The sequence below is a fragment of the Nicotiana tabacum genome, chromosome 14, assembly GCF_000715075.1.
Source record: "Nicotiana tabacum cultivar K326 chromosome 14, ASM71507v2, whole genome shotgun sequence".
Classification (NCBI taxonomy): Eukaryota; Viridiplantae; Streptophyta; class Magnoliopsida; order Solanales; family Solanaceae; genus Nicotiana; species Nicotiana tabacum.
Genome location: NC_134093.1, coordinates 21,994,398 through 22,005,954, shown reverse-complemented (window position 1 = coordinate 22,005,954; position 11,557 = coordinate 21,994,398).

Genomic DNA, 11,557 nt, shown 5'->3' with positions numbered 1-11,557 from the left:
GGGACACTGACTAATCCAAATCACGCCATATAAGACCCATTTAAGGGGGAAACGCTCTCTAACAAGATTTTTTATGCCCATATCTCAAAATCGAGACCTACCGTGACAAGGCGGGATATATATATATATATATATATATATATATATATATATATATATATATATATCCCACCATGTCACGCCGCATGTGCAAATTGAGGAAAAAATTATGAAGCAGTGTGAAAGAAAAGAGGATTTTGCAACATCATTCACGGGGAGGATTTTCAACTAATATTCAACACTTAGCTTCTAAGACACCCCTAGTAACGAACATGAAGCGTGATGAAGTTCATTGCTATATGGAGTATCTGCTTAATTGCTTTATTCTTCTAATCTTCGAAATCTGCCGGCGATAGTTGGGTTTGTTCAAATAACTGGAGTCAGGTTACCTATCAACAGTTAAATTGATCATTTTGACAATAAATCAACTTTGGAAAATTAATCTAAAAATAATGAATATTAAATAATGGGTGTTGGTTATTTTGAATAGCTTGAGCCACTATTTCGATTTTGTCACACTTCAATCAACCATGCAGAGGCGGATCCAGGATTTGATAACTACAGGTGTCATTATTTTTAATGCAAACATATCACTAGCGAATGAGATTGAATTAGAGTGTACATTCTGTCAGATCAACTCATTTTGAATTAATTCGGTTTGGTCCGATCCATTTTGAAATAATTCAGTCAAGTTTACTAGATATTTGGTGCACAAATAAATATGTGGTCACCAAATAGAACAAGTTTTGTCCAATTCAATCTAATTCCCTCAATTCAAATTCTATAGAATATGATTAAAGATTATAAAATAAAATTAAAATTTAATTTAGCAAATACACCTATTCAATCTACATATACCTAGATTAATAGTATATTTATTGATGCTATCATTTAAAAAAAATGAAAATCAAAGAAAATATAATATTAGATGGATTAAAAAATTTGTTAAAATCACATTCAAATAAAAAATTTGAAGAACTAGAATGAGAAAAAGGAAACAAATATATAATTCTCAATAAATAATAAAAATGAGGTTGTACTATACAAAGAGAGAAGAAATTCAAAAAAGAAGAAAAAAAAAGGAATTAAGAAGAGGAGCAACTCGGACCACAAGGAAAAGTACACCAACTTGGGAATAGAGTGTTGTTCGATCTTGAATCCCACGTGTGGGAATTGGGCGGTTCAACCATGGCACCCAAAGTCAACAAACTTCGAGTAAACTACAAATAGTAGTAAAAACAAAATTTTATCCGAGTGTCCAGGTGTCGTGTCACCCCTAATCTCCTACATAGATTAGCCCCTGCAATCATGTAAATGTCTAATCACATTTGTCCTCCGCCCACCAAGTTATTCAATGTCTGTGCTAATGAAAGTTCCGCCTTCACGGTGTGCCCGTGTCTATTAAATATTAAGTGATTTTTAAATGTCCAATATTATTACACGTGTAGGTTACAATATTAGTAGCACCTCTAAACAAGTTCAGATAAGGAAATCATGATTCACAACAGTTATTACAAAGAACTATGTAAAGCGAGATAATATCAACAACCAGAAAAAATATAAAGGGAGCAAAGGAAACATTAGGTAAATATTGATCTAAAAATAGGGAACACGAGGATAGCACTAGTACTACAGTTGAAGGAAGTACAAGTTTGGAAAGGAAAGACGCTTGGCTACTAACTAATCTACAACCCTAATGCTCGACCTCCATACCTTCCTATCAAGGGTTATGTCCTCGGTAAGTTGAAGATGTGCCATGTCTTGTCCTCAGGAAACAAATGAAAGTTCTAATAGAATAGTTAAAGTCCATGTAAGCCCACCCAAACATCACATTTTCCAAAATAAATTGGAACTTGGAAAAGATACCAAGGGCTACTCTAGAGTAACGCCGGTTAAACTCTTGCCAAATTATAAAATACTACTATTATATTATTATATAATATACTATTTGAGTTCCAAAATACCCTCCAATGTATCTAAAAAGGCTAAAATATATCCTACTATTAGCCTTTTTGTCTAAAAACACCCTTAGGGTCGTTTGGTTGGAAAATAAGTTATCTCATGATTAATTATTACGGGATTAGTTATCTCACCCTCCCATAGGGATAAAAAAATATTACAATCCCAGAATAGAAGGGGGCCTTGGCATAACTGGTAAAGTTGTTGCCATGTGACCGGGAAGTCATGGGTTCGAGCCGTGAAAACAGCCTCTTATAGAAATGTGGGGTAAGGCTATGTACGATAGACCCATATAGTCCGGCCCTTTTTCGGACCCCGCGCATAGCGGGAGCTTAGTACACCGGGCTGCTCTTTTTACTAGAATCCCCGAATAATTTTATCCCGGCCAAACATGGGAAAAACTCATCTCAAATTTAATTCTGGGATTATCCCTTATCGATCGTACCAAACGAGCGTTTAGCAATTTACTTTTGGCTCAAACATACTATTATATAGCAATTATATAGATATAGAATATGAGAGTGGAAGTTGTTAAAGCCGTTATTAGTTGGTTAATGAGTTAGAAAGGTTAGTTACGGCAGTTAGCCGTTATTAGTTGGTTCATTGAGCTCACTTCATTGGTATCAGAGCTAGGCGGTTCTCGGACAAAGGAAAGATGATGAAGACGACAGCAGCAAACACCAGAAATGGTGAATTGAGGCGTGAGATGGACGAATTGCCTAGAATGGCCTAGCTCTGATATTAATGAAGCTAGGCATGAAGATACTTTGGATGAGATACGGCAATTACTGGCAAACATGGTCAATGGGAATGGAATTCCAGTGGGTCAAACAGCTCCAACTATGGCAGAAAATGACGGAGTTCATGTGCAAGGCAACACCAACGCTCAGAATGGTCGTTATAAGCGATTTGAATTTCCTAGATTTAGTGGGGAAGATATTAATGGATAGCTATATAAGGCAGAGCAATTCTTCGATTATGAAAAGATTTCAGAGGAAAATAAGGTTCAAGATGCCTCCATTAATTTGGAGGGTAAGGTGTTGCAATGGCATAAAATGTATATGAGGGCAAGAATGGGAAGGTTTCCTAATTGGGATGATTATATAAGGGCAATACACATTCGATTTGGGGATGTTGAGCATGCAGATCCTATGGCAGAATTGGTGGCATTCAAACAAATAGGAAGTGTGCAGGATTACCTTGATAAATTCGATGAATTGTTGAACCAAGTGGAGGTAACAGAAGAGCACTCTATTAGCATTTTCTTAGCTTATCTTAAACCAGAAATTGAAGTGCAAGTGAGGATGTTAGGCCCTAGAACACTTATGAAGGCTTACAGTCAAGCAAGGTTGGTTGAACAATCCCTCAAACTTCAGCAAAATCAGACCCAAGCTATGGGGAGGAGTTCAAGATTTTTACTTCCTGCCTCTAACCATGCTTAGAGTACCACTTCAAAAGGATCTTTTTCAAATCAGATGGGTGAAGGAAGCAGCGCTATATGGAACAACAGGTACAACAAATCTAATACTAAACCAGTACGGATCAAGAAGACTATCTGCTGCAGAAATGGACGAGAAAAGGGCTGTTACACCCTATATTTTCCTACATAAAAATGCATCTTAAGCAAACTAATGTAGGACCAAAAATGAGATAATATTTAAAAGTATATAAATTAATTTAATCATGTTACCTCTAAGGTTACAAATATTGAAGATCATGAACAACAAGTACAAAGAGGGTTGGACGGTTCAGAAGCTAAAGCAATTGAAGAAAATAATGTTTGGTCGAAAGTCGACAAGTTGGGAATGTTATAACATATACCTTTGGGGTGAGACTAGGGTGCTTAACATGATAAGGAGATTATGTTATGATATATATTAGTCGTATGACATCCGTGTGTTATGTTTTGAAGTCAAGAGAGTTGTGGAACAAAAGTCGATGAAAGTCATCACAAGTTACATTCATAAGTTTTACTGAAACTTTGGGTCAAATGTAACTGCGATTTTCTCCCAATATACTTAGATTTATGGGGTGTTCCACCCATCAAATGAAAGATCTATGAGTCTATTTTCCAACGCATTAAACTGTTTGTCAATACAACATTGTAGTAGAAAGATATGGGCATTTGTGCGATACTGCGCAAGCTGCTAGGTGACAAGTAGGTGTGTCACCTACTTGCTTAAATGAGAGCCCAAAAAAATGGGCCATTTCGGGTCGTCCAAAGAGGCCTTTTAAGGGCCTATTTTCTTCATATATTAGACTTAAAATAGAGCATAATAACCAGACATAAGCTCTGCAAAGAATCCTCCCAAAAATTTCCCACAAACCCTAATTGATTTTCTCTCCCTTTCAAGTTCCAATTGGAGGTAAAACCTAGAGTTTGAAGAACCAAGATAAGAGCTGAGTTATCCAACAAATAAGGTGAGTTTACTTCTCTCTTTCATCCAATTTTTCTTCTGTAAATTCATGGTAAGTCGTTCTATACTTGTATGAACTCACGGGACGGTGATCGGAAGCCGTGAGTTCGAGTTACTCACTTGTAGCGGACTGTTTTGTGGACTGTTTTGTGTTGCTGTTGGGCTGCGTGTTTTACTACTATTTTGTGGAGTTTTGGAGGAGGAAGGGGTTTATAAACACCATATAAATGTAGGGTGGTTGGCTGGTCATTCATCATAATATTTTCGGGTCATTTGACACTACTACGGTGGTCGTTTTGTGTACGAAGAGATTAGGGTGTGTTGGGCTATTTTGTAGTATTTGATGGTGTATATAGGGCTGGAAAATGATGTATATATGTTGTTATTGTTCTGTTCTTGTATTGTTGGTGTTATCTTGAATTTGGAGGAAGTAAGGATTATAGGGGAGATGCTGCCCGTTTTATTAAAAAATAGGTTTGTCGTTCGTTGTGCGATAGTTGTACCTTTCGTAACTTAACGATAGTATTATTATCATTCTTGTAGATTAAGGTGCGAAGAGGTGAGTTCAACTTGGTGATTGGAAAGATTGTGATAAGGTATGTTAAGGCTAAGCCTTCCTTCATTTTGGCATGATCTCGTAGCTACATGTGTTAGTAATGAGACAAAAAGAGAATTTCATATTCATGAATTTATTCACACTATTCTAGTCTCATAAGTTACAATATTATTCCTTATCGAGACTCTATATTCAATTTTAGTATTGTCTTCTTCTAGTCAAGAGAGCAGCAAGCCTATATATACAGTATTACAGTATTTTCATTACCATCGAGCTATAATCGATGGGCAGGCCCCTATTGGGCAACCTCTGATCAGATGGAAAGTTATATACCGAGCCTACTGTGGCCGAGCGCCTATGAGCGAGCCCAGCATGGTCGAGATACATAGCCTAGTATGGCCGAGCGCCTATGAGCGAGCCTACTATGGCAGAGCAGTTATATATATACCGAGCCTTATAAGGCCGTACAATTATTTTACTTACTATATTGAAGGAGTTGAGTCAGTATCAGCAGGTAAGTATATCTCCATATCATCTTTGACTCCCAGTTACTTCCAGTTATTACATTATCAGTTCAGTTTCGATTTTCAGTTATGTTATTGCCTTACATACTCGGTACATTATTTCATACTGACGTCCCTTTTCCGGGGACGCTGCATTTCATGCATGCAGGTTCAGATAGACAGACGAGTAGATCTCCTCAGTAGGTGTTTCCCGAGTTCAGCCTGATGTGTAAGCTCCACCTCTTTCGGAGTTGCCAGGTCTAGAGTGTTGTGTATATCTGTATATATGTTATGGGTAGGTCGGGGCCCTGTTCCGATCATAGTACATCTATCAGTAGAGGCTTGTAGACATATCCTGTTGGTTAGTACAGTATGTTGGGTTTGTAGGCCTGGTATGTATAATTTGGTGGTTTGTCAGCTGTAGTAGCTATGACGGCCTTTTCAGCCTAGCTTTATATTGATGTTTAGTTAGCGCTAGTTTTCATTCAGTTTTATATTTTGCTTCGCAAATTGTCTTGCAAGGTGGCCCCATGGCCAAAGTATGACATTATGTGTTCAGAGTCCCTTAGTCGCAATTTGGTACGCCAGGTTAGGTGAGGCACCGGGTGCTTGTCTCGCTCCTAGGTTCGGGGCATGACAAACTTGGTATCAGAGCAGTTCTATCCTAGGGAGTCTACAAGCCGTGTCTAGTAGAGTCTTGTTTATAGATGTGTTGTGCACCACATTATATAAGCAGGGCACTACAGGGCATTTAGGAGTTGGTTACCCTTCTTTGAAATCTAAATCGTGCTACAGAACTGAGTTATAGGGAATTTGAATTAAACTTATGTGTTGGTGTTTGCATGCACAGATGACGGTGACTAGGAAGACTACGGCTAGCCAGAGGAGAGATACAGCAGTAGGTGAGGGGACCAGCAGGGTACCCCCAGTAGATGGGGCCCAGTCTGAGGCTCAAGGTGAGACCCCTACTCAGCCATTACCGGCTCCTCCACCAACTACGGAGATTCCTAGGGAAACCGCACATCCAGTTCCCCCTCCACTTCCATCAGATCAGGACTTGAGGAGTGCGGTGCATTTGTTGACACAGTTGGTAGCTACCCAGCAACAGGCTAGGGCATCAGCTAGTGCAGGAACTTCTGAGGGGTCTGGGAGTTCAAGGGTCCGAGAGTTTATTGCTTTGAGTCCCCCAGAGTTCACGGGGACAGATCAGAGGGAGGACCCACAGGATTTCATAGATCAGCTTCACAGGATCTTTCGTGTTATGTATGCCACGGAGAAAGAGGCAGTTGAGCTAGCAGCCTTTCGACTCCGAGATATAGCCATCCTTTGGTACGAGGGATGGGAGAGGTCCAGGGGACGTGATGCACCTCCGGCTATTTGGGAGAATTTTTCAGATGCCTTCCTTGACCAGTACTTACAACGGGAGATCCGACAGGCTCGAGTCGATCAATTTCTAGCCCTTAAGCAGGGTAATATGAGTGTTCGAGAGTATAGTCTCCGTTTTGACTCATTGGCCAGATATGCACCATCCATAGTTGCTACTATGCGGGACAGGATTCACAGGTTTATAGCAGGGTTAGCCCTAGAGTTAACCGAGGCATATGCCACCGCTGCATTGCAGGATAGTATGAATATCTCCCGGATCCAGGCATTCGCCCAGAATATAGAAAGGGGTAGGTGTCGGCAGCAGGGTACAAAGAGGGCTGAGCAAGGGCAACGTAAGAGGATGAGATTTCCCAGGTCTCAGGAGAAATATCAGGGTAGTTATAGGACCCAGTACTTCGGACGGCCACCTAGGCCTCCGCCACCTCAGTTACAGGGTTACAGGTATGACCGCTATACTCAGTCAGGACCAGGTGAGAGCTCATGGGCGTCGGGTTTGCAGCGACAGTGAGGATCTGCGCAGACATGGTCATTTCCTCCACGGTGTGACATCTGTGGTAGAGGACACTTGGGCCAATGCCGAGCAGGTTCTGATTCTTGTTATACATGTGGGCGTCCAGGGCATATGATGCGGGATTGCCCAAATAGAGATTCAGGGGGAATGGCACAACCAGTGAGTTCAGCAAAAGGATCATCTATGTCCGTGCATCCTTCAGGGCGCGAGTCTCAGTCTTTGGCTGGTAGAGGTCGGGGCAGAGGTAGAGGTTCCAGTTCAAGTGGTAATCAGAACCGTATCTATACTTTAGCGGGTCGACAGGACCAGGAGTCTTCACTAGACGTTGTGACAGGTATATTAACCATTTGCTCTCACGATGCTTATGCTTTGATAGACCCAGGATCTACTTTATCGTATATTACCCCATTTGTCGCGAGGAAGTTTGGTATAGTGCCTGAAATACTAAGTGATCCTTTTGCGGTATCTACACTGGTCGGAGAATCGATTATTGCTAGACGGGTTTACCGAGGTTGTACGGTGACAATTTGTAGTCGTCAGACCTCAGCTGACCTAGTTGAGCTAGAGATGATGGATTTTGATGCTATCATAGGCATGGACTGGTTGGCAGCTTGCTATGCCACAGTTGATTGCCGAGCAAAGGCAGCCAGATTTCATTTTCCGGGTGAGCCAATCCTTGAATGGGTAGGTAATACACCAACACCCAGAGGTAGGTTTATTTCCTATCTGAATGCGAGGAAAATGATCGCAAAAGGGTGCATTTATCATATTGTGCGAGTTAGAGATGCAGATGCTGAGATACCTACACTTCAGTCTATTCCCGTAGTCAAAGAGTATGCAGATGTGTTTCCAGATGAGCTTCCAAGTATTCCTCCAGAGCGAGAGATTGATTTTAGCATCGATTTACTTCCAGGAACTCAACCAATATCCGTCCCTCCGTATAGAATGGCACCTGGCGAATTGAAGGAGTTGAATGAGCAGTTAAAAGATTTGTTGGAGAAAGGTTACATCAGGCCCAGTACCTCACCTTGGGGTGCACCAGTACTATTTGTGCGGAAGAAAGACGGCTCGCTGAGGATGTGTATCGATTATAGGTAGCTGAACAAGGTAACTATTAAGAATAAGTATCCACTTCCAAGGATCGATGACTTGTTTGATCAGTTGCAGGGGGCTAGATGCTTTTCAAAGATAGATTTGAGGTCGGGGTACCACCAAGTCAGAGTTCGGGAAAATGATATTCCAAAGACAGCCTTTAGGACCCGATATGGCCACTTCGAGTTCCTTGTCATGTCCTTCGGGTTGACTAATGCACCCGCTGTATTTATGGACTTGATGAATAGCCTATTCCGACCATTTTTAGATATGTTCGTGATAGTATTTATTGATGATATTCTGGTTTATTCCCGTTCAGAGGATGAGCATGCGGACCACCTGCGAGCGGTACTCCAAACCCTCTGTGATCGTAAGTTGTATGCTAAGTTTTCTAAATATGAGTTCTGGTTGAAGTCTGTAGCATTCTTGGGGCATATTGTATCAGATGGAGGGATAAAGGTGGACACTCAGAAGATTGAGGCCGTGAAATCTTGGCCTAGACCTACCACTCCGACAGAGGTTCGTAGCTTTCTAGGCTTAGCAGGATACTATCGGAGGTTCGTAGAGGTTTTTCTTCCCTTTCGGCACCATTGACGAAGTTGACACAGAAAGAAACTAAGTTTCAATGGACAGAGGCTTGTGAGCAGAGTTTCCAAGAGCTTAAGAACAGGTTGACCTCAGCTCCAGTTCTAACACTTCCAGAGGGTCTAGAGGGTTATGCTGTGTATTGTGATGCATCAGGTGTCGGGTTAGGATGTGTCCTGATGCAACATGGGAAGGTAATTGCGTATGCTTCAAGGCAGTTGAGGAAGCACGAGAGGAATTATCCGACCCACGACCTCGAGTTAGCTGCGGTTGTCCATGCACTTAAGATATGGCGGCATTATTTATATGGTATTCATGTTGATGTATTTACTGATCATAAAAGCCTACAATATATCTTCAAACAGAAAGAGTTGAATTTGCGACAGAGGCGATGGCTTGAGTTATTGAAAGATTATGATGTTAACATTCTCTACCATCTAGGGAATGCTAATGTTGTAGCAGATGCCTTAAGTCGCCGATCTATGGGTAGCTTAGCACATGTAGAGCCCAAGAAAAGATAATTAGCTAGAGAGATTCATCAATTGGCTTCGTTGGGGGTTCGGTTAGTAGATTCTGAGGATGGTGGAGTTGTACTCCAAAACACTACAAAATCATCCCTCATAGCTGAAGTCAAGGAAAGGCAGTACGAGGACCCAGAGTTGGTCGAGTTGAGAGAGCGAGTTTCGCAACAGAAGAAGCCATTGTTAGAGCTCAAGGGAGATGGGGTTCTCAGATACAGGGGTCGTTTGTGTGTTCTAGATGTAGCAGGGCTACGAGACAAGATTATGTCAGATGCACATTATTCATGGTATTCCATCCATCCTGGATCGACGAAGATGTATCATGACATTAAGGATATGTACTGGTGGAATGATATGAAGAAGAACATTGCTGAGTTTGTCGCCCAATGTACTAGTTGCCAGCAAGTGAAGGTAGAGCACCAGAAGCCCGGAGGGCTAATGCAGACTATAGAGATCCCGACATGGAAATGGGAGGCGATAAACATGGACTTTATCATGGGTTTACCTCGTTCTAATCGTAAGTTCGATTCCATATGGGTGATAGTCGATAGGCTCATGAAATCAGCTCACTTCCTACCGGTCAGATCTACATATACAGCAGAAGATTATGCAAAGTTATATATTAAGGAGATAGTGCGGCTACACGGAGTACCAGTTTCTATTATATCTGACCGTGGGGCTCAGTTTACAGCACATTTTTGGAGGTCATTTCAGAGAGGTCTAGGGACTCAGGTGAATCTCAGCACAGCTTTTCATCCACAGACTGATGGACAAGCCGAGCGCACAATTCAGACGCTCGAGGATATGTTACGAGTATGTTTGTTGGATTTTAAAAGAAGTTGGGATGAACATCTACCTCTTGTCGATTTTGCATATAATAACAGTTACCACTCTAGTATTCAGATGGCTTCGTACGAGGCTTTGTATGGGCGTAAGTGCAGATCTCCTATAGGGTGGTTTGATGTTGGGGAATCTGGGTTATATGGGACAGACCTGGTTCAACAGGCCATAGAGAAAGTAAAGCTTATCCGGGAGCGACTGTTGACAGCTCAGAGTCGTCAGAAGTCATATTCTGACGTGCGGCGACGAGACTTAGAGTTCAGGATTAATGACTGGGTATTCATAAAGGTATCACCTATGAAGGGCGTGATGAGGTTTGGCAAGAAAGGCAAGCTTAGCCCACGGTATATTGGGCCTTATAGGATCATTCGGAGAGTGGGCCAAGTAGCTTGTGAGTTAGAGTTGCCCTCAGAATTGGAGTCTGTCCATCCGGTTTTTCACGTATCTATGCTACGGAAGTGCATTGGCGATCCTACCCGAGTGGTGCCCACAGATGATGTACAGATTACAGAGGACTTGTCATACGAGGAAATTCCAGTTGCCATCCTAGACCGACAAATCCGCAATCTACGAAATAAGGAGGTAGCTTCCGTAAAGGTTTTATGGAGGAGCAAGAATGTAGAAGAGATGACGTGGGAATCGGAGGAAGAAATGAAGTCTAAATACCCCCACCTATTTCAAACTGAAGATATGGCTCGAGATGGGATGCTACAACACAGCTCTATTCAGGCTAGCAGGTTAGCAGGTAAGCTTTTATTTTTCACTTTTAGTATTTATGATTTACGGTTGGTGAGGCAAAGTGTTGCTATTTATAAACATTGGCCATGTGTGGCATGCATAGTATGTTTTCTGGCTACGTACAGGTTGGTTTTAACCTAGTGTACGAAGGATACTCGGGCAAAAGTTTCCAAAGTCCCTAAGAGTAAACATTCGAGGACGAATGTTTCCAAGGGGGGAATGATGTTACACCCTATATTTTCCTACATAAAAATGCATCGTAAGCAAACTAATGTAGGACCAAAAATGAGATAATATTTAAAAGTATATAAATTAATTTAATCATGTTACCTCTAAGGTTACAAATATTGAAGATCATGAACAACAAGTACAAAGAGGGTTGGACGGTTCAGAAGCTAAAGCAATTGAAG